Genomic DNA, 22,840 nt, shown 5'->3' with positions numbered 1-22,840 from the left:
TGCGGCCGGGCGGCGCAGCGCGAGCGGCAGGGCGCTTTAACGAGGGACGCCGCCATTGCGGGGCGGCCGCTCCCTCCCGGTGAGGGGGGGGTTCCGCCGCCCGTCGCGGGGTCGGCCGGGGCACTGTCAGGTCCGGGGAACCCCCGAAGGCGATGGGACTCCCTCGGGGGGGCAGATTTTGGGAGGGGGCGCGCGGGTGGGGGGGGGGTCACTGTCATGTGCGGGGATTCGAAGACGGGGTGAGGTCGCCCATCCGGGCGCTGACCGAGCTGGTACCTGCTTAGCTTCCCGGACGGGGAAGCTGTGAGGTCACCGGACGCTCCCTCCCGGAGAGGCGCCGGTACCCCCCCCCGCCCCCCCCCTCGCGGGATCACTCGGTGCTGCCGCCTTGCGGACACGCAGCGGTACTGCGCCCGGGTGGCGCAGCGCACGGAAGCCGCAGCGTTCCGAAAGTTCCCTCCCGGTGAGGCGGGGTTTCCTTCGCCCGTCGCGGGGTCGGCCGGGGCACTGTCAGGTCCGGGGAACCCTCGAAGGTGATGGGACTCCCTCGGGGGGGGTCAGATTTTGGGAGGAGGGGCGCACGTGGCGGGGGCACTGTTAGGTGCGGGGATTCGAAGACGGGGTGAGGTCGCCCATCCGGGCGCTGACCGAACTGGTCCCTGCTTAGCTTCCCGAACGGGGCAGCTGTGCTGTGTAGCCCCCCCCAAGCTCGCGCCCCCAAACGGGGGCCCGGAAGCCCCCCGGCGGCCATTTTTCCGTCGGAGCCGCACGGAGATGGGCGCCGCCATGCTCGGAAGCCCCCCGGCCGCCTTTTAACAGCCGGAGCCGCACGGAGATGGGCGCCGCCATGCCCGGAAGCCCCCCGGCGGCCATTTTTCCGCCGTAGCCGCACGGAGATGGGCGCCGCCATGCCCGGAAGCCCCCCGGCCGCCTTTTAACCGCCGAAGCCGCACGGAGATGGGCGCCGCCATGCCCGGAAGCCCCCCGGCGGCCATTTTTCCGCCGGAGCCGCACGGAGATGGGCGCCGCCATGCCCGTAAGCCCCTCGGTCGCCATTTAACCGCCGGAGCCGTACGGAGATGGGCGCCGCCATGCCCGGAAGCCCCCCGGCGGCCATTTTTCCGCCGGAGCCGCACGGAGATGGGCGCCGCCATGCCCGGAAGCCCCCCGGCCGCCTTTTAACCGCCGAAGCCGCACGGAGATGGGCGCCGCCATGCCCGGAAGCCCCCCGGCGGCCATTTTTCCGCCGGAGCCGCACGGAGATGGGCGCCGCCATGCCCGTAAGCCCCTCGGTCGCCATTTAACCGCCGGAGCCGTACGGAGATGGGCGCCGCCATGCCCGGAAGTCCTCCGGCGGCCATTTTTCCGCCGGAGCCGCACTGGAACGTATCCCGGCATGCCCCGCTCCCTTGCGGGGGAGTATATCCCGGCATGCCCCGCTCCTTTCCGGGGCAGTATATCCCGGCATGCCCCGCTCCTTTCCGGGCAGTATAACCGCGGAGCTGCCACGAGGAGCCTGCCCGTGCTTTCCGGGGCGATGAGGGGGCCCGTCGGGATGCCGGCGCTCCCTCCCGGTGAGGCTCCGGTTCCGCCGCCCGTCGCGGGGTCGGCCGGGGCCGGGCGGTCGGCGGGTCGCGGCGCGAGTGGTCGCGGCGGGCCGGGGGTCGGTGCGGGGCGCGCGGGCGGCGAGGCGCCGCGCCTTCCACCCCCCCCCAGCCGCGGCCGGCCTTCTGCCGGCGCCGGTCCGTGCCGGGACGTGTCTCCGCGGCGTCCGGCGGGGTGTCTGGGCCGGGAGGGGGGGCTCCGCGCCGCGCGGGCAGTGCGCGGAGGGGGTCGCGGCGGGGGCTTGGGGGTGCGGCCGGGCCAGAGCTCCCGTTCCCCGAGCAGCCGGCACGGGAGACACGGGGCACCGAAGGGGCCGGCGGGGCGGGGCGCGACTGGGCTCTTCCGGTCAGTCTGAGCGTGTTCGGGCCGCGGGGCTGGCAGGTTTGGGGGGATTTGGGGGTTTGCGTGGGTCTGTGTCTCTCTCTAGTTGCGGCTTGTGGGTTTTCTGTCTCGCGGGGCTCTTTTGGCAGAGGAGGGCTTAGGGCTTCTCTTGTGGCTGCTGTGGCGTTCAGTGGTTATCGGGGGTTCTTGTGGTGTCTGGGGTTTCCGGGTTTGCTGGTTTCTTCGGCTCGGTGGTTATTTTGCTCTGGTCTTTTGTTGGTTTTCTGGTTTGGGTTTCTTTTGTGGTTTTAATTGGGTTTTTGGGGGTTCCGTGGCTCGCAGGGTTTCTGTAATTTTTTATGGTAAATGAAAATGGAGCACAGGTTCTGCTCTGCCTTTTGTTTCTTTGTCAGCCTTTGTTGCCCTTGTGAAATGTCCAAGCCCATTGGAGACATTACTGTTTGGCTTGCTATTTGAGCTTTCTTCTTGGATACCTTGTACCCATTAAGTCCCCAAAAGTTTAAGAGTTGGGTGGTTACCCATCCAGAACCTGTTGTCCTTCTTGTGAGTCTTGGTCCTTCCCAGCCCTCCACTGACCCCTGCCCTTTCTTACTACTCCTCTGATTTTTTTTTTTTTTCCCCTTGCCTGTACTTCTCTATTCTACTGTCCTGCTCCCTTTTCTTCTCTCCCTTTCTCTTTCTTCATCTCCCTCTCCCTTTTCTTTTTCTCTCTGTGCTTTTTTCCTGCTTTCTCTTCCTCCTTTTTTCGTCTTCCATCTCTGTCCTGCAGGCCACTGCAGTTACTTTCCTTTTCCATCTCTTTGTCGTGATCTGCACCTGTCTTGTTTTCTCCAACAATTTCTCTAGCCTGTTGTCTGGTGTTCTTTTTTTTTTTTTTCATTCTATATCTCACTGTCCCAGGCAGCAAGCTGGCCCTTGAATATGCTTTATTCTCCATAAATGCAGGTGCTGTTGGCAGCAGTTCATGAAACGAGGGGCATCTCCAGCAGATCCTGTAGAAGACAGAGTTGCTGCCTGAGGAGAGCACGCCTCAAAGTGTGCATCGTCAGATTTGCGCTCGCTAGAGAGTATGGGACGAAGCTGGCATTGGCGTCCTGTCCAGCCAGTGTCAGGTGACACCCACTTTGCTGCGCACTGGTTACAGGAGGATCTAGAGTAATACAGATGTACTTCTCAGCGAAGGCAGCGAAGCAACACTTTCCTTTCAAACGGTGAGGCTGGTAAGGAAAGCGCAGTTTGTCTCTGACTGTCTCTATTCCCTTTGTCTCAGGGAGGCTGAATGAAAATGATGACTTCTTGACTGTGTTATCACACTGGGTGAGTAGGTGTGACATGCTGGAGCTGGATACTGAAGTTGAGTACGTGGTGGAATCGATGGATCTGTGTTTTCTGCATGGAGAAGGTAACCTGTCATTCGTTTATTTTTCTTAAAATGAAGCAAAGGACTAGGGAAGGTGGGTTCTTCTTCACAGCGCAGATTTTGATGACATTGTTGGAGTAGAAATCCATCCAAGGGTGGTCCTAAAGTTGGCAACATCAGTAGCATAACAAGAGAGTCTCATGGTTCCACTGTAAAGTGGAAGTACAGAAAGCTGTTCAGCTCGCAGAGTGCAGGCCTGTGTGACCTGGGAATCTACTGATGGACTCTGCCTTATGAGGTGAGATATTTTCGATCGAGCAGGGGGAGTCATCGTGACTTAACAATGTGGTAGCTACACTTGTGATGGGCTCCTGCAGTTTTATCAGCTATCGGACCCCGGAAGGCCTTCATCCTCCCTCCGTCTCTAGGATGAAAAGGCAAAAAATGCCATATTGTGAGGATGATTGAGTACAATTTTCTGCCGCTCCATAAATAACTTTGATACTTAGTATATGTTAGGAGTGCTTGTGGGAGCTTCAGCCTCTTCTCGAAGCAGTCCCGTCTGTCTAAAGCGCGTGCTTTTAAAAACATCTGTGTGTTACATACATTAGGAACTAAAACTGCAGCTTGATTTTCCTCCTCTAGGGCTGATTTTTCATAATTGCTTCACCCCGGTAACAGAAACGGATAGGCCCTGTTTCGTCAGGGTCAGTCCTGACCTCGTTTAAATGCTGCTGCAAAGCTTCAGTGTTTCAGTTTGCAAGCTGTAAAAATACTTTGTTAAAGATAAGAGTGCTTCTTGGAACTTAAGTGGTAGAACCACCTTCTCAATGGTAGCTTTTGCTGGCTTGCTTTTGTGCAATGTACATCTTTGCCATTGTGATTTAGCGTGCCTGATTGGTTTAGCAGACAGACATTGGCACCCGCTGAGTTGATAAACAGGTCTTTCTCACTGTGCCATTTTTCCACTTCCTTTAATTGTATCTTTTTCAGTCTGTAACCACAGTTAATGTCTTTTTTTTTTAAAAAAAGCACACTACAGCAGCTTGCTTTGTTCATGTGTTCAAAAGATGTTTGTGGTTGCTTTTCCCCCAGTTGTTGCTTGGTTTTTTTTCCTCTTTAAATGCTTTCTGAAAGGTAGAACTGCATTTCCTTGTAGGGTGCACTTAGACTTTTTCCATGTTATCGGAGTTGTAAGAACATGTCAGTTTCAACACAGAAAAAAGGTCCAGCTTTTGCCACGAGGCTTTTGCCATTAGGGTTTAGCCTAATGTTGCCGAGGAAGCTTTCTTTCTGCTTCCCTCTAAGCCTTACTGTAAAAAAGAAAAAAAAGCTGTCATGGGAAAGCCGGTTAAATCGGGCTCGGACCCCAGATTGTCACCGGTTTAATGCAATGAAAGTGTCCTGACTGGACTGAAGCACCCTAAAACACTTTGCGTGCTGCAGCATAAGAATGCAGATGGCTTATCACGCAGTAACTTGGGGATCAGCACCGTTTGCTGCCACTGGCAGAGGCTTTTTTCTTATTCCTTCTGACTGACACGGCCATAGGAGGTGCCTGTTTTGTGGCAGTAGTGCAGCAGCACCATCTCTCGACCCTGCTGCCTCAGACATTGCTTAGCCTCACTGCATTTTGTTTCCTGGTTTTGCTCGGCAGGACAAGTCCTGTTTGGCTGTAATTGCAGGGTTAGAGTGTAATATGAGGAAAGGAGGGTGTTGGCTTAGGAATTTCTGTTCCGCTTGCCACAGTTTTGCCACCAGTATTGCAGTTGGCGAGGTGGCTGTCGGGCGTGGGAATCGCGGGGGTGAGTCTCAGTGTGGGGACAGGTTTGTTGCTGACGCTTCAGCTGTTGGGGTTTTTGAGTTGCTGATGTGTGTTTTCTCATTCTACAGAACCACCTTCATGTTGCGTTCCAGGGAGTGTACTGTGGATGTACAGGAAAGATCTTTCCTGGTGAGACTGTCTATAACCACCGAAGATGTTCGCCAGCTCTGCGCTGAGAAGTTCGAGGTGGACAAGCCGGCAGAGTGCAGCCCGTTTCTTGTTGTCGATGACACCTGGCAGCAGCTGACGGAGCATACCTGCCCTCGGGAAATGAAGGCTGAGTTGCACAGCTGTCCCCAACCCCAGGTCTTCCACTTTGTCTACAAATGTGTTAACAGAGATCTGTGTGGTGCCATTTGTCACAATGATGACTCCACGTTTTAAAAGCAGCAGCTCGTCGTTGGATTTCTGTTCCTCTTGTTAACGGCTGAAAACATCTTTGTTGGCTGGCATTCCTTAGGAGCCGAGACTGGTCTTAAACCAGGATTGCCCAGTAAAAATCCCTTAGCCACATCAGGCATAGCTTAGAAAACCCCATGTAAATCGTGCCCAGGGCCGGTTATGCAGACTATTCCACCAGCGTGTTTGAGCGAACAGCCACAAGACTCTGCTGCAGCATATCATATCGTGGCCCTCGGCAGGTTGTCTGCTGTGGTGTGCAAATGTCTTATTTTTTTTGCACCTGGCCTCTAGCCACATGTCATTTTGATTTATATATGTGTATGCTAGACAAGCATTGCAGTAAACTGGCTGGTGTTAGCTTGGGTTCGACTTGTCCCATTCAGGGCATCAGTTAACTCAGAATTACCTGGATGATTGATTGCATTCTTTCCTGGTTTTTTTTTTTTGTTTGTTTGTTTTTAATTACAGAAAATTGTGGGGGTTTATTATAGACATCTTGCAGCAGTTGCAGGTAGACTGTCAGGGTCGTCTTCTAAAAATATTTTTTCAGCTGTAAAGAATTCTGTAATTATGCATGTGATTTTAACATTCAATATACAAGAATAAGTCTCTTTCGGGTTTTGGCGTATTGCATTTAAGGTCTCTATGGTTTCTCCTCTTTTCCTGTTACAGGTGAGTTCTTGGGAGCTTGTGGTACCTGTAAGAAGGTCGTAGTATTGGCGCTGGTGATTTCATTGCCTTTATCTGAACTGGATGTACTGTTACCTGGGTTAGTGTTTCTATCCATTGGTTTAGACAGCCTTGTGGGTAGGAAGAGGAAGTTGAAAGAAAAGGATGTAGAGAAGGGGCAGAGAAAGAACGCAGAGAACCGAGTTTAGGATTAAAATGTGTTAGTCTGTCTGCTGGTGCAGGCTCCTCTCAGAAAATGAGCCAAGGAGGTTGGTAAGGTGTTTGTAGTTTTACTGATTTTTTTTTTTTTTTTTTTTTCCTGGTTTTTGTGGCTATAGGGGTTGGGTGGGTTGGTTTTTTTACAGGGTCTGGGATTTGTGGGGTTAGTGTGGGCTTGTGAGGTTTTTCTGTTGGTTTGTTTTTTTTAACTGGGGTTCTAAGGGGGGGGTTTGGTTCTCTGCCTTTTGAAGGCTTTGGGGTTCTGTGGGTTGCGGGTTTGGGGGAGGGCTAGGGGCTTCTGTGGTGTTTTGAGTTCCCGCAGCTTTTCTTGTGGGGTCTGGGGTTTGTGTGTGTCTTTAATGGGGGTTTGTGGCTTCTTTGGTTTTTGGGCTTTGTGGGGGTTTCTAGTTTGTGGGAATTCTTTGGGTATTTTGGTTTGGTTTTTCTTAGGCTGAGAGGCTTTAGGAGGAAAGCCTGTTCTGAGCGTGGTGTTCTCCTTGTAACAGAAGCAGGGTCTCACTGTGGCATGCCAGCTGTCGTGGCTAACAAGGGAGCTTTTTTGTTTTGTGTTGTTATAAATATTACAAGAGTTCCACTTTGTAAAATGCTTTTGTGATGAGTTCAGGCTACGTCTTGCATCCATTGAAAGCAGTATTTACTTGGGCCGAGTCTTCCTGTTTGGAGCTGAGGAAGGAAGTATGGATTGAATAACAATGTATTGTTTTTTGACCTGCAGATGGTGGAAGAAAGTGAGGAAAGACTAACAGAAGAGCAGATTGAGTCACTTCTCCAGGCAGTCACCAGTCTTCTTCCAGGGGATCCAGAAGAACAGCCAAGAGACTTGGCAATGTTGGCTGAAGACGAAGGTGACCAAACCTTGGAGGCATCTCAGCCCAACGCTGGCAACGGTTTCGACAGAGGAGAATCGGCTAACAATTTTCTGGGTTATACTTGGCAGCAGTTTACTGTTGTATTGGACATTGTTGTAAAATGCCTTAGAATTTTTATTATTCAGAGGTGATGAGGGAACCAGTTGTTTCCAAGAAAGCGTGGCCAAGGCCACTGTTGTTGTGGCATCTTTCCATCGATGGGGCTGGCAGCAGCTGAGTCAGGGCGGTTGGCTCTTTTTGGGGGACTATGGGGTCTTTACAGGGTCTCTTTTTGGTGGGGTCTAGGGCTTTTGGGGGGGGTTCTCTAAGGGGGGGTGTGGGGTTCTTTGAGGGGATCTTTATGGGGTCTCATTTTGGGGGGGATGTGAGGGGCTTGGGGGCGTCTTTAAGGAGTCTCAGGTTTTTTGGGGGGTGGTTAGGGTTCTTTATGGGGTCTGTTTGGGGGGTCTGGGTTTTTTGGGGGGGCTCTTTGGGGAGTTGGGGGGCCCTAAGGGCCTTTTTAGGGGATCGTGGGGGGGCTCTTTGGGGGGGGGTGTCTCTGAGGGGTTCTGGGGGGGTCTCTCTAGGGTCTATTTTTGGGGTGTTGGGGGTTCCTTCGGGGGTCTTCTAGGGGGTCAGGGGCCATGCTGGGGTTCGAGGGCTCTCAGAGGGGTCGCAGTAGGGTTGGGAGGGGGGTTGAATTCGCTGGAGGAGATGGGGGGTTGTTAATGAGCGCAGGTCAGCGGCAGACGGGTAATTAGTGGGGCAGGGGGAGCCGAAAAGGGCCGAACAGAGGCGGAGAGATACGAGCAGAGGCGGAGAGATACGAGCAGAGGCGGAGAGATACGAGCAGAGGCGGAGAGATACGAGCACTGGCGGAAAGGCCCGAGCGGGGATTCGAACACGGGGGTCCTCGGTGCTGCCGCCTTGCGGACACGCAGCGGTACTGCGCCCGGGTGGCGCAGCGCACGGAAGCCGCCGCGTTCTGCTGCCTCCGTGCACACTCGCCGCGTTCCTGCGCGGGTGCGCGCAGAGCCCGCTGCGTGCGGACTGCGGCCGGGCGGCGCAGCGCGAGCGGCAGGGCGCTTTAACGAGGGACGCCGCCATTGCGGGGCGGCCGCTCCCTCCCGGTGAGGGGGGGGTTCCGCCGCCCGTCGCGGGGTCGGCCGGGGCACTGTCAGGTCCGGGGAACCCCCGAAGGCGATGGGACTCCCTCGGGGGGGCAGATTTTGGGAGGGGGCGCGCGGGTGGGGGGGGGGTCACTGTCATGTGCGGGGATTCGAAGACGGGGTGAGGTCGCCCATCCGGGCGCTGACCGAGCTGGTACCTGCTTAGCTTCCCGGACGGGGAAGCTGTGAGGTCACCGGACGCTCCCTCCCGGAGAGGCGCCGGTACCCCCCCCCGCCCCCCCCCTCGCGGGATCACTCGGTGCTGCCGCCTTGCGGACACGCAGCGGTACTGCGCCCGGGTGGCGCAGCGCACGGAAGCCGCAGCGTTCCGAAAGTTCCCTCCCGGTGAGGCGGGGTTTCCTTCGCCCGTCGCGGGGTCGGCCGGGGCACTGTCAGGTCCGGGGAACCCTCGAAGGTGATGGGACTCCCTCGGGGGGGGTCAGATTTTGGGAGGAGGGGCGCACGTGGCGGGGGCACTGTTAGGTGCGGGGATTCGAAGACGGGGTGAGGTCGCCCATCCGGGCGCTGACCGAACTGGTCCCTGCTTAGCTTCCCGAACGGGGCAGCTGTGCTGTGTAGCCCCCCCCAAGCTCGCGCCCCCAAACGGGGGCCCGGAAGCCCCCCGGCGGCCATTTTTCCGTCGGAGCCGCACGGAGATGGGCGCCGCCATGCTCGGAAGCCCCCCGGCCGCCTTTTAACAGCCGGAGCCGCACGGAGATGGGCGCCGCCATGCCCGGAAGCCCCCCGGCGGCCATTTTTCCGCCGTAGCCGCACGGAGATGGGCGCCGCCATGCCCGGAAGCCCCCCGGCCGCCTTTTAACCGCCGAAGCCGCACGGAAAAGGGCGCCGCCATGCCCGGAAGCCCCCCGGCGGCCATTTTTCCGCCGGAGCCGCACGGAGATGGGCGCCGCCATGCCCGTAAGCCCCTCGGTCGCCATTTAACCGCCGGAGCCGTACGGAGATGGGCGCCGCCATGCCCGGAAGCCCCCCGGCGGCCATTTTTCCGCCGGAGCCGCACGGAGATGGGCGCCGCCATGCCCGGAAGCCCCCCGGCCGCCTTTTAACCGCCGAAGCCGCACGGAGATGGGCGCCGCCATGCCCGGAAGCCCCCCGGCGGCCATTTTTCCGCCGGAGCCGCACGGAGATGGGCGCCGCCATGCCCGTAAGCCCCTCGGTCGCCATTTAACCGCCGGAGCCGTACGGAGATGGGCGCCGCCATGCCCGGAAGTCCTCCGGCGGCCATTTTTCCGCCGGAGCCGCACTGGAACGTATCCCGGCATGCCCCGCTCCCTTGCGGGGGAGTATATCCCGGCATGCCCCGCTCCTTTCCGGGGCAGTATATCCCGGCATGCCCCGCTCCTTTCCGGGCAGTATAACCGCGGAGCTGCCACGAGGAGCCTGCCCGTGCTTTCCGGGGCGATGAGGGGGCCCGTCGGGATGCCGGCGCTCCCTCCCGGTGAGGCTCCGGTTCCGCCGCCCGTCGCGGGGTCGGCCGGGGCCGGGCGGTCGGCGGGTCGCGGCGCGAGTGGTCGCGGCGGGCCGGGGGTCGGTGCGGGGCGCGCGGGCGGCGAGGCGCCGCGCCTTCCACCCCCCCCCAGCCGCGGCCGGCCTTCTGCATGGCGCCGGTCCGTGCCGGGACGTGTCTCCGCGGCGTCCGGCGGGGTGTCTGGGCCGGGAGGGGGGGCTCCGCGCCGCGCGGGCAGTGCGCGGAGGGGGTCGCGGCGGGGGCTTGGGGGTGCGGCCGGGCCAGAGCTCCCGTTCCCCGAGCAGCCGGCACGGGAGACACGGGGCACCGAAGGGGCCGGCGGGGCGGGGCGCGACTGGGCTCTTCCGGTCAGTCTGAGCGTGTTCGGGCCGCGGGGCTGGCAGGTTTGGGGGGATTTGGGGGTTTGCGTGGGTCTGTGTCTCTCTCTAGTTGCGGCTTGTGGGTTTTCTGTCTCGCGGGGCTCTTTTGGCAGAGGAGGGCTTAGGGCTTCTCTTGTGGCTGCTGTGGCGTTCAGTGGTTATCGGGGGTTCTTGTGGTGTCTGGGGTTTCCGGGTTTGCTGGTTTCTTCGGCTCGGTGGTTATTTTGCTCTGGTCTTTTGTTGGTTTTCTGGTTTGGGTTTCTTTTGTGGTTTTAATTGGGTTTTTGGGGGTTCCGTGGCTCGCAGGGTTTCTGTAATTTTTTATGGTAAATGAAAATGGAGCACAGGTTCTGCTCTGCCTTTTGTTTCTTTGTCAGCCTTTGTTGCCCTTGTGAAATGTCCAAGCCCATTGGAGACATTACTGTTTGGCTTGCTATTTGAGCTTTCTTCTTGGATACCTTGTACCCATTAAGTCCCCAAAAGTTTAAGAGTTGGGTGGTTACCCATCCAGAACCTGTTGTCCTTCTTGTGAGTCTTGGTCCTTCCCAGCCCTCCACTGACCCCTGCCCTTTCTTACTACTCCTCTGATTTTTTTTTTTTTTCCCCTTGCCTGTACTTCTCTATTCTACTGTCCTGCTCCCTTTTCTTCTCTCCCTTTCTCTTTCTTCATCTCCCTCTCCCTTTTCTTTTTCTCTCTGTGCTTTTTTCCTGCTTTCTCTTCCTCCTTTTTTCGTCTTCCATCTCTGTCCTGCAGGCCACTGCAGTTACTTTCCTTTTCCATCTCTTTGTCGTGATCTGCACCTGTCTTGTTTTCTCCAACAATTTCTCTAGCCTGTTGTCTGGTGTTCTTTTTTTTTTTTTTCATTCTATATCTCACTGTCCCAGGCAGCAAGCTGGCCCTTGAATATGCTTTATTCTCCATAAATGCAGGTGCTGTTGGCAGCAGTTCATGAAACGAGGGGCATCTCCAGCAGATCCTGTAGAAGACAGAGTTGCTGCCTGAGGAGAGCACGCCTCAAAGTGTGCATCGTCAGATTTGCGCTCGCTAGAGAGTATGGGACGAAGCTGGCATTGGCGTCCTGTCCAGCCAGTGTCAGGTGACACCCACTTTGCTGCGCACTGGTTACAGGAGGATCTAGAGTAATACAGATGTACTTCTCAGCGAAGGCAGCGAAGCAACACTTTCCTTTCAAACGGTGAGGCTGGTAAGGAAAGCGCAGTTTGTCTCTGACTGTCTCTATTCCCTTTGTCTCAGGGAGGCTGAATGAAAATGATGACTTCTTGACTGTGTTATCACACTGGGTGAGTAGGTGTGACATGCTGGAGCTGGATACTGAAGTTGAGTACGTGGTGGAATCGATGGATCTGTGTTTTCTGCATGGAGAAGGTAACCTGTCATTCGTTTATTTTTCTTAAAATGAAGCAAAGGACTAGGGAAGGTGGGTTCTTCTTCACAGCGCAGATTTTGATGACATTGTTGGAGTAGAAATCCATCCAAGGGTGGTCCTAAAGTTGGCAACATCAGTAGCATAACAAGAGAGTCTCATGGTTCCACTGTAAAGTGGAAGTACAGAAAGCTGTTCAGCTCGCAGAGTGCAGGCCTGTGTGACCTGGGAATCTACTGATGGACTCTGCCTTATGAGGTGAGATATTTTCGATCGAGCAGGGGGAGTCATCGTGACTTAACAATGTGGTAGCTACACTTGTGATGGGCTCCTGCAGTTTTATCAGCTATCGGACCCCGGAAGGCCTTCATCCTCCCTCCGTCTCTAGGATGAAAAGGCAAAAAATGCCATATTGTGAGGATGATTGAGTACAATTTTCTGCCGCTCCATAAATAACTTTGATACTTAGTATATGTTAGGAGTGCTTGTGGGAGCTTCAGCCTCTTCTCGAAGCAGTCCCGTCTGTCTAAAGCGCGTGCTTTTAAAAACATCTGTGTGTTACATACATTAGGAACTAAAACTGCAGCTTGATTTTCCTCCTCTAGGGCTGATTTTTCATAATTGCTTCACCCCGGTAACAGAAACGGATAGGCCCTGTTTCGTCAGGGTCAGTCCTGACCTCGTTTAAATGCTGCTGCAAAGCTTCAGTGTTTCAGTTTGCAAGCTGTAAAAATACTTTGTTAAAGATAAGAGTGCTTCTTGGAACTTAAGTGGTAGAACCACCTTCTCAATGGTAGCTTTTGCTGGCTTGCTTTTGTGCAATGTACATCTTTGCCATTGTGATTTAGCGTGCCTGATTGGTTTAGCAGACAGACATTGGCACCCGCTGAGTTGATAAACAGGTCTTTCTCACTGTGCCATTTTTCCACTTCCTTTAATTGTATCTTTTTCAGTCTGTAACCACAGTTAATGTCTTTTTTTTTTAAAAAAAGCACACTACAGCAGCTTGCTTTGTTCATGTGTTCAAAAGATGTTTGTGGTTGCTTTTCCCCCAGTTGTTGCTTGGTTTTTTTTCCTCTTTAAATGCTTTCTGAAAGGTAGAACTGCATTTCCTTGTAGGGTGCACTTAGACTTTTTCCATGTTATCGGAGTTGTAAGAACATGTCAGTTTCAACACAGAAAAAAGGTCCAGCTTTTGCCACGAGGCTTTTGCCATTAGGGTTTAGCCTAATGTTGCCGAGGAAGCTTTCTTTCTGCTTCCCTCTAAGCCTTACTGTAAAAAAGAAAAAAAAGCTGTCATGGGAAAGCCGGTTAAATCGGGCTCGGACCCCAGATTGTCACCGGTTTAATGCAATGAAAGTGTCCTGACTGGACTGAAGCACCCTAAAACACTTTGCGTGCTGCAGCATAAGAATGCAGATGGCTTATCACGCAGTAACTTGGGGATCAGCACCGTTTGCTGCCACTGGCAGAGGCTTTTTTCTTATTCCTTCTGACTGACACGGCCATAGGAGGTGCCTGTTTTGTGGCAGTAGTGCAGCAGCACCATCTCTCGACCCTGCTGCCTCAGACATTGCTTAGCCTCACTGCATTTTGTTTCCTGGTTTTGCTCGGCAGGACAAGTCCTGTTTGGCTGTAATTGCAGGGTTAGAGTGTAATATGAGGAAAGGAGGGTGTTGGCTTAGGAATTTCTGTTCCGCTTGCCACAGTTTTGCCACCAGTATTGCAGTTGGCGAGGTGGCTGTCGGGCGTGGGAATCGCGGGGGTGAGTCTCAGTGTGGGGACAGGTTTGTTGCTGACGCTTCAGCTGTTGGGGTTTTTGAGTTGCTGATGTGTGTTTTCTCATTCTACAGAACCACCTTCATGTTGCGTTCCAGGGAGTGTACTGTGGATGTACAGGAAAGATCTTTCCTGGTGAGACTGTCTATAACCACCGAAGATGTTCGCCAGCTCTGCGCTGAGAAGTTCGAGGTGGACAAGCCGGCAGAGTGCAGCCCGTTTCTTGTTGTCGATGACACCTGGCAGCAGCTGACGGAGCATACCTGCCCTCGGGAAATGAAGGCTGAGTTGCACAGCTGTCCCCAACCCCAGGTCTTCCACTTTGTCTACAAATGTGTTAACAGAGATCTGTGTGGTGCCATTTGTCACAATGATGACTCCACGTTTTAAAAGCAGCAGCTCGTCGTTGGATTTCTGTTCCTCTTGTTAACGGCTGAAAACATCTTTGTTGGCTGGCATTCCTTAGGAGCCGAGACTGGTCTTAAACCAGGATTGCCCAGTAAAAATCCCTTAGCCACATCAGGCATAGCTTAGAAAACCCCATGTAAATCGTGCCCAGGGCCGGTTATGCAGACTATTCCACCAGCGTGTTTGAGCGAACAGCCACAAGACTCTGCTGCAGCATATCATATCGTGGCCCTCGGCAGGTTGTCTGCTGTGGTGTGCAAATGTCTTATTTTTTTTGCACCTGGCCTCTAGCCACATGTCATTTTGATTTATATATGTGTATGCTAGACAAGCATTGCAGTAAACTGGCTGGTGTTAGCTTGGGTTCGACTTGTCCCATTCAGGGCATCAGTTAACTCAGAATTACCTGGATGATTGATTGCATTCTTTCCTGGTTTTTTTTTTTTGTTTGTTTGTTTTTAATTACAGAAAATTGTGGGGGTTTATTATAGACATCTTGCAGCAGTTGCAGGTAGACTGTCAGGGTCGTCTTCTAAAAATATTTTTTCAGCTGTAAAGAATTCTGTAATTATGCATGTGATTTTAACATTCAATATACAAGAATAAGTCTCTTTCGGGTTTTGGCGTATTGCATTTAAGGTCTCTATGGTTTCTCCTCTTTTCCTGTTACAGGTGAGTTCTTGGGAGCTTGTGGTACCTGTAAGAAGGTCGTAGTATTGGCGCTGGTGATTTCATTGCCTTTATCTGAACTGGATGTACTGTTACCTGGGTTAGTGTTTCTATCCATTGGTTTAGACAGCCTTGTGGGTAGGAAGAGGAAGTTGAAAGAAAAGGATGTAGAGAAGGGGCAGAGAAAGAACGCAGAGAACCGAGTTTAGGATTAAAATGTGTTAGTCTGTCTGCTGGTGCAGGCTCCTCTCAGAAAATGAGCCAAGGAGGTTGGTAAGGTGTTTGTAGTTTTACTGATTTTTTTTTTTTTTTTTTTTTCCTGGTTTTTGTGGCTATAGGGGTTGGGTGGGTTGGTTTTTTTACAGGGTCTGGGATTTGTGGGGTTAGTGTGGGCTTGTGAGGTTTTTCTGTTGGTTTGTTTTTTTTAACTGGGGTTCTAAGGGGGGGGTTTGGTTCTCTGCCTTTTGAAGGCTTTGGGGTTCTGTGGGTTGCGGGTTTGGGGGAGGGCTAGGGGCTTCTGTGGTGTTTTGAGTTCCCGCAGCTTTTCTTGTGGGGTCTGGGGTTTGTGTGTGTCTTTAATGGGGGTTTGTGGCTTCTTTGGTTTTTGGGCTTTGTGGGGGTTTCTAGTTTGTGGGAATTCTTTGGGTATTTTGGTTTGGTTTTTCTTAGGCTGAGAGGCTTTAGGAGGAAAGCCTGTTCTGAGCGTGGTGTTCTCCTTGTAACAGAAGCAGGGTCTCACTGTGGCATGCCAGCTGTCGTGGCTAACAAGGGAGCTTTTTTGTTTTGTGTTGTTATAAATATTACAAGAGTTCCACTTTGTAAAATGCTTTTGTGATGAGTTCAGGCTACGTCTTGCATCCATTGAAAGCAGTATTTACTTGGGCCGAGTCTTCCTGTTTGGAGCTGAGGAAGGAAGTATGGATTGAATAACAATGTATTGTTTTTTGACCTGCAGATGGTGGAAGAAAGTGAGGAAAGACTAACAGAAGAGCAGATTGAGTCACTTCTCCAGGCAGTCACCAGTCTTCTTCCAGGGGATCCAGAAGAACAGCCAAGAGACTTGGCAATGTTGGCTGAAGACGAAGGTGACCAAACCTTGGAGGCATCTCAGCCCAACGCTGGCAACGGTTTCGACAGAGGAGAATCGGCTAACAATTTTCTGGGTTATACTTGGCAGCAGTTTACTGTTGTATTGGACATTGTTGTAAAATGCCTTAGAATTTTTATTATTCAGAGGTGATGAGGGAACCAGTTGTTTCCAAGAAAGCGTGGCCAAGGCCACTGTTGTTGTGGCATCTTTCCATCGATGGGGCTGGCAGCAGCTGAGTCAGGGCGGTTGGCTCTTTTTGGGGGACTATGGGGTCTTTACAGGGTCTCTTTTTGGTGGGGTCTAGGGCTTTTGGGGGGGGTTCTCTAAGGGGGGGTGTGGGGTTCTTTGAGGGGATCTTTATGGGGTCTCATTTTGGGGGGGATGTGAGGGGCTTGGGGGCGTCTTTAAGGAGTCTCAGGTTTTTTGGGGGGTGGTTAGGGTTCTTTATGGGGTCTGTTTGGGGGGTCTGGGTTTTTTGGGGGGGCTCTTTGGGGAGTTGGGGGCCCTAAGGGCCTTTTTAGGGGATCGTGGGGGGCTCTTTGGGGGGGGGTGTCTCTGAGGGGTTCTGGGGGGGTCTCTCTAGGGTCTATTTTTGGGGTGTTGGGGGTTCCTTCGGGGGTCTTCTAGGGGGTCAGGGCCATGCTGGGGTTCGAGGGCTCTCAGAGGGGTCGCAGTAGGGTTGGGAGGGGGGTTGAATTCGCTGGAGGAGATGGGGGGTTGTTAATGAGCGCAGGTCAGCGGCAGACGGGTAATTAGTGGGGCAGGGGGAGCCGAAAAGGGCCGAACAGAGGCGGAGAGATACGAGCAGAGGCGGAGAGATACGAGCAGAGGCGGAGAGATACGAGCAGAGGCGGAGAGATACGAGCACTGGCGGAAAGGCCCGAGCGGGGATTCGAACACGGGGGTCCTCGGTGCTGCCGCCTTGCGGACACGCAGCGGTACTGCGCCCGGGTGGCGCAGCGCACGGAAGCCGCCGCGTTCTGCTGCCTCCGTGCACACTCGCCGCGTTCCTGCGCGGGTGCGCGCAGAGCCCGCTGCGTGCGGACTGCGGCCGGGCGGCGCAGCGCGAGCGGCAGGGCGCTTTAACGAGGGACGCCGCCATTGCGGGGCGGCCGCTCCCTCCCGGTGAGGGGGGGGTTCCGCCGCCCGTCGCGGGGTCGGCCGGGGCACTGTCAGGTCCGGGGAACCCCCGAAGGCGATGGGACTCCCTCGGGGGGGCAGATTTTGGGAGGGGGCGCGCGGGTGGGGGGGGGGTCACTGTCATGTGCGGGGATTCGAAGACGGGGTGAGGTCGCCCATCCGGGCGCTGACCGAGCTGGTACCTGCTTAGCTTCCCGGACGGGGAAGCTGTGAGGTCACCGGACGCTCCCTCCCGGAGAGGCGCCGGTACCCCCCCCCGCCCCCCCCCTCGCGGGATCACTCGGTGCTGCCGCCTTGCGGACACGCAGCGGTACTGCGCCCGGGTGGCGCAGCGCACGGAAGCCGCAGCGTTCCGAAAGTTCCCTCCCGGTGAGGCGGGGTTTCCTTCGCCCGTCGCGGGGTCGGCCGGGGCACTGTCAGGTCCGGGGAACCCTCGAAGGTGATGGGACTCCCTCGGGGGGGGTCAGATTTTGGGAGGAGGGGCGCACGTGGCGGGGGCACTGTTAGGTGCGGGGATTCGAAGACGGGGTGAGGTCGCCCATCCGGGCGCTGACCGAACTGGTCCCTGCTTAGCTTCCCGAACGGGGCAGCTGTGCTGTGTAGCCCCCCCCAAGCTCGCGCCCCCAAACGGGGGCCCGGAAGCCCCCCGGCGGCCATTTTTCCGTCGGAGCCGCACGGAGATGGGCGCCGCCATGCTCGGAAGCCCCCCGGCCGCCTTTTAACAGCCGGAGCCGCACGGAGATGGGCGCCGCCATGCCCGGAAGCCCCCCGGCGGCCATTTTTCCGCCGTAGCCGCACGGAGATGGGCGCCGCCATGCCCGGAAGCCCCCCGGCCGCCTTTTAACCGCCGAAGCCGCACGGAAAAGGGCGCCGCCATGCCCGGAAGCCCCCCGGCGGCCATTTTTCCGCCGGAGCCGCACGGAGATGGGCGCCGCCATGCCCGTAAGCCCCTCGGTCGCCATTTAACCGCCGGAGCCGTACGGAGATGGGCGCCGCCATGCCCGGAAGCCCCCCGGCGGCCATTTTTCCGCCGGAGCCGCACGGAGATGGGCGCCGCCATGCCCGGAAGCCCCCCGGCCGCCTTTTAACCGCCGAAGCCGCACGGAGATGGGCGCCGCCATGCCCGGAAGCCCCCCGGCGGCCATTTTTCCGCCGGAGCCGCACGGAGATGGGCGCCGCCATGCCCGTAAGCCCCTCGGTCGCCATTTAACCGCCGGAGCCGTACGGAGATGGGCGCCGCCATGCCCGGAAGTCCTCCGGCGGCCATTTTTCCGCCGGAGCCGCACTGGAACGTATCCCGGCATGCCCCGCTCCCTTGCGGGGGAGTATATCCCGGCATGCCCCGCTCCTTTCCGGGGCAGTATATCCCGGCATGCCCCGCTCCTTTCCGGGCAGTATAACCGCGGAGCTGCCACGAGGAGCCTGCCCGTGCTTTCCGGGGCGATGAGGGGGCCCGTCGGGATGCCGGCGCTCCCTCCCGGTGAGGCTCCGGTTCCGCCGCCCGTCGCGGGGTCGGCCGGGGCCGGGCGGTCGGCGGGTCGCGGCGCGAGTGGTCGCGGCGGGCCGGGGGTCGGTGCGGGGCGCGCGGGCGGCGAGGCGCCGCGCCTTCCACCCCCCCCCAGCCGCGGCCGGCCTTCTGCATGGCGCCGGTCCGTGCCGGGACGTGTCTCCGCGGCGTCCGGCGGGGTGTCTGGGCCGGGAGGGGGGGCTCCGCGCCGCGCGGGCAGTGCGCGGAGGGGGTCGCGGCGGGGGCTTGGGGGTGCGGCCGGGCCAGAGCTCCCGTTCCCCGAGCAGCCGGCACGGGAGACACGGGGCACCGAAGGGGCCGGCGGGGCGGGGCGCGACTGGGCTCTTCCGGTCAGTCTGAGCGTGTCCGGGCCGCGGGGCTGGCAGGTTTGGGGGGATTTGGGGGTTTGCGTGGGTCTGTGTCTCTCTCTAGTTGCGGCTTGTGGGTTTTCTGTCTCGCGGGGCTCTTTTGGCAGAGGAGGGCTTAGGGCTTCTCTTGTGGCTGCTGTGGCGTTCAGTGGTTATCGGGGGTTCTTGTGGTGTCTGGGGTTTCCGGGTTTGCTGGTTTCTTCGGCTCGGTGGTTATTTTGCTCTGGTCTTTTGTTGGTTTTCTGGTTTGGGTTTCTTTTGTGGTTTTAATTGGGTTTTTGGGGGTTCCGTGGCTCGCAGGGTTTCTGTAATTTTTTATGGTAAATGAAAATGGAGCACAGGTTCTGCTCTGCCTTTTGTTTCTTTGTCAGCCTTTGTTGCCCTTGTGAAATGTCCAAGCCCATTGGAGACATTACTGTTTGGCTTGCTATTTGAGCTTTCTTCTTGGATACCTTGTACCCATTAAGTCCCCAAAAGTTTAAGAGTTGGGTGGTTACCCATCCAGAACCTGTTGTCCTTCTTGTGAGTCTTGGTCCTTCCCAGCCCTCCACTGACCCCTGCCCTTTCTTACTACTCCTCTGATTTTTTTTTTTTTTCCCCTTGCCTGTACTTCTCTATTCTACTGTCCTGCTCCCTTTTCTTCTCTCCCTTTCTCTTTCTTCATCTCCCTCTCCCTTTTCTTTTTCTCTCTGTGCTTTTTTCCTGCTTTCTCTTCCTCCTTTTTTCGTCTTCCATCTCTGTCCTGCAGGCCACTGCAGTTACTTTCCTTTTCCATCTCTTTGTCGTGATCTGCACCTGTCTTGTTTTCTCCAACAATTTCTCTAGCCTGTTGTCTGGTGTTCTTTTTTTTTTTTTTCATTCTATATCTCACTGTCCCAGGCAGCAAGCTGGCCCTTGAATATGCTTTATTCTCCATAAATGCAGGTGCTGTTGGCAGCAGTTCATGAAACGAGGGGCATCTCCAGCAGATCCTGTAGAAGACAGAGTTGCTGCCTGAGGAGAGCACGCCTCAAAGTGTGCATCGTCAGATTTGCGCTCGCTAGAGAGTATGGGACGAAGCTGGCATTGGCGTCCTGTCCAGCCAGTGTCAGGTGACACCCACTTTGCTGCGCACTGGTTACAGGAGGATCTAGAGTAATACAGATGTACTTCTCAGCGAAGGCAGCGAAGCAACACTTTCCTTTCAAACGGTGAGGCTGGTAAGGAAAGCGCAGTTTGTCTCTGACTGTCTCTATTCCCTTTGTCTCAGGGAGGCTGAATGAAAATGATGACTTCTTGACTGTGTTATCACACTGGGTGAGTAGGTGTGACATGCTGGAGCTGGATACTGAAGTTGAGTACGTGGTGGAATCGATGGATCTGTGTTTTCTGCATGGAGAAGGTAACCTGTCATTCGTTTATTTTTCTTAAAATGAAGCAAAGGACTAGGGAAGGTGGGTTCTTCTTCACAGCGCAGATTTTGATGACATTGTTGGAGTAGAAATCCATCCAAGGGTGGTCCTAAAGTTGGCAACATCAGTAGCATAACAAGAGAGTCTCATGGTTCCACTGTAAAGTGGAAGTACAGAAAGCTGTTCAGCTCGCAGAGTGCAGGCCTGTGTGACCTGGGAATCTACTGATGGACTCTGCCTTATGAGGTGAGATATTTTCGATCGAGCAGGGGGAGTCATCGTGACTTAACAATGTGGTAGCTACACTTGTGATGGGCTCCTGCAGTTTTATCAGCTATCGGACCCCGGAAGGCCTTCATCCTCCCTCCGTCTCTAGGATGAAAAGGCAAAACATGCCATATTGTGAGGATGATTGAGTACAATTTTCTGCCGCTCCATAAATAACTTTGATACTTAGTATATGTTAGGAGTGCTTGTGGGAGCTTCAGCCTCTTCTCGAAGCAGTCCCGTCTGTCTAAAGCGCGTGCTTTTAAAAACATCTGTGTGTTACATACATTAGGAACTAAAACTGCAGCTTGATTTTCCTCCTCTAGGGCTGATTTTTCATAATTGCTTCACCCCGGTAACAGAAACGGATAGGCCCTGTTTCGTCAGGGTCAGTCCTGACCTCGTTTAAATGCTGCTGCAAAGCTTCAGTGTTTCAGTTTGCAAGCTGTAAAAATACTTTGTTAAAGATAAGAGTGCTTCTTGGAACTTAAGTGGTAGAACCACCTTCTCAATGGTAGCTTTTGCTGGCTTGCTTTTGTGCAATGTACATCTTTGCCATTGTGATTTAGCGTGCCTGATTGGTTTAGCAGACAGACATTGGCACCCGCTGAGTTGATAAACAGGTCTTTCTCACTGTGCCATTTTTCCACTTCCTTTAATTGTATCTTTTTCAGTCTGTAACCACAGTTAATGTCTTTTTTTTTTAAAAAAAGCACACTACAGCAGCTTGCTTTGTTCATGTGTTCAAAAGATGTTTGTGGTTGCTTTTCCCCCAGTTGTTGCTTGGTTTTTTTTCCTCTTTAAATGCTTTCTGAAAGGTAGAACTGCATTTCCTTGTAGGGTGCACTTAGACTTTTTCCATGTTATCGGAGTTGTAAGAACATGTCAGTTTCAACACAGAAAAAAGGTCCAGCTTTTGCCACGAGGCTTTTGCCATTAGGGTTTAGCCTAATGTTGCCGAGGAAGCTTTCTTTCTGCTTCCCTCTAAGCCTTACTGTAAAAAAGAAAAAAAAGCTGTCATGGGAAAGCCGGTTAAATCGGGCTCGGACCCCAGATTGTCACCGGTTTAATGCAATGAAAGTGTCCTGACTGGACTGAAGCACCCTAAAACACTTTGCGTGCTGCAGCATAAGAATGCAGATGGCTTATCACGCAGTAACTTGGGGATCAGCACCGTTTGCTGCCACTGGCAGAGGCTTTTTTCTTATTCCTTCTGACTGACACGGCCATAGGAGGTGCCTGTTTTGTGGCAGTAGTGCAGCAGCACCATCTCTCGACCCTGCTGCCTCAGACATTGCTTAGCCTCACTGCATTTTGTTTCCTGGTTTTGCTCGGCAGGACAAGTCCTGTTTGGCTGTAATTGCAGGGTTAGAGTGTAATATGAGGAAAGGAGGGTGTTGGCTTAGGAATTTCTGTTCCGCTTGCCACAGTTTTGCCACCAGTATTGCAGTTGGCGAGGTGGCTGTCGGGCGTGGGAATCGCGGGGGTGAGTCTCAGTGTGGGGACAGGTTTGTTGCTGACGCTTCAGCTGTTGGGGTTTTTGAGTTGCTGATGTGTGTTTTCTCATTCTACAGAACCACCTTCATGTTGCGTTCCAGGGAGTGTACTGTGGATGTACAGGAAAGATCTTTCCTGGTGAGACTGTCTATAACCACCGAAGATGTTCGCCAGCTCTGCGCTGAGAAGTTCGAGGTGGACAAGCCGGCAGAGTGCAGCCCGTTTCTTGTTGTCGATGACACCTGGCAGCAGCTGACGGAGCATACCTGCCCTCGGGAAATGAAGGCTGAGTTGCACAGCTGTCCCCAACCCCAGGTCTTCCACTTTGTCTACAAATGTGTTAACAGAGATCTGTGTGGTGCCATTTGTCACAATGATGACTCCACGTTTTAAAAGCAGCAGCTCGTCGTTGGATTTCTGTTCCTCTTGTTAACGGCTGAAAACATCTTTGTTGGCTGGCATTCCTTAGGAGCCGAGACTGGTCTTAAACCAGGATTGCCCAGTAAAAATCCCTTAGCCACATCAGGCATAGCTTAGAAAACCCCATGTAAATCGTGCCCAGGGCCGGTTATGCAGACTATTCCACCAGCGTGTTTGAGCGAACAGCCACAAGACTCTGCTGCAGCATATCATATCGTGGCCCTCGGCAGGTTGTCTGCTGTGGTGTGCAAATGTCTTATTTTTTTTGCACCTGGCCTCTAGCCACATGTCATTTTGATTTATATATGTGTATGCTAGACAAGCATTGCAGTAAACTGGCTGGTGTTAGCTTGGGTTCGACTTGTCCCATTCAGGGCATCAGTTAACTCAGAATTACCTGGATGATTGATTGCATTCTTTCCTGGTTTTTTTTTTTTGTTTGTTTGTTTTTAATTACAGAAAATTGTGGGGGTTTATTATAGACATCTTGCAGCAGTTGCAGGTAGACTGTCAGGGTCGTCTTCTAAAAATATTTTTTCAGCTGTAAAGAATTCTGTAATTATGCATGTGATTTTAACATTCAATATACAAGAATAAGTCTCTTTCGGGTTTTG

General features: G+C 54.4%; 2 long non-coding RNA genes across 4 annotated transcripts; both read left to right on the top strand.

Moving 5' to 3' along the window:
* Positions 1-2,897: 2,897 nt before the first annotated feature.
* LOC311196914 lies at positions 2,898-7,476 on the top strand. Of its 2 annotated transcripts, XR_014617609.1 has the most exons (4): positions 2,898-3,349; positions 5,201-5,438; positions 6,207-6,303; positions 7,159-7,476. It is a non-coding gene; the product is annotated as an uncharacterized lncRNA (long non-coding RNA). The 2 variants fall into 2 exon arrangements; XR_014617610.1 differs by lacking the exon at positions 2,898-3,349 and having other exon boundaries at positions 4,984-5,438.
* A 3,764-nt stretch (positions 7,477-11,240) lies between these two features.
* On the top strand, positions 11,241-15,819 carry LOC311196996. 2 transcript variants are annotated; one of them, XR_014617612.1, is made up of 4 exons: positions 11,241-11,692; positions 13,544-13,781; positions 14,550-14,646; positions 15,502-15,819. It is a non-coding gene; the product is annotated as an uncharacterized lncRNA (long non-coding RNA). The 2 variants fall into 2 exon arrangements; XR_014617613.1 differs by lacking the exon at positions 11,241-11,692 and having other exon boundaries at positions 13,327-13,781.
* Positions 15,820-22,840: the final 7,021 nt, after the last annotated feature.

This window comes from Gallinula chloropus (assembly GCF_964237585.1).
Source record: "Gallinula chloropus genome assembly, chromosome: 14".
In the NCBI taxonomy this organism is placed as follows: Eukaryota; Metazoa; Chordata; class Aves; order Gruiformes; family Rallidae; genus Gallinula; species Gallinula chloropus.
This window is presented reverse-complemented; position numbering and strand designations above follow the sequence as displayed.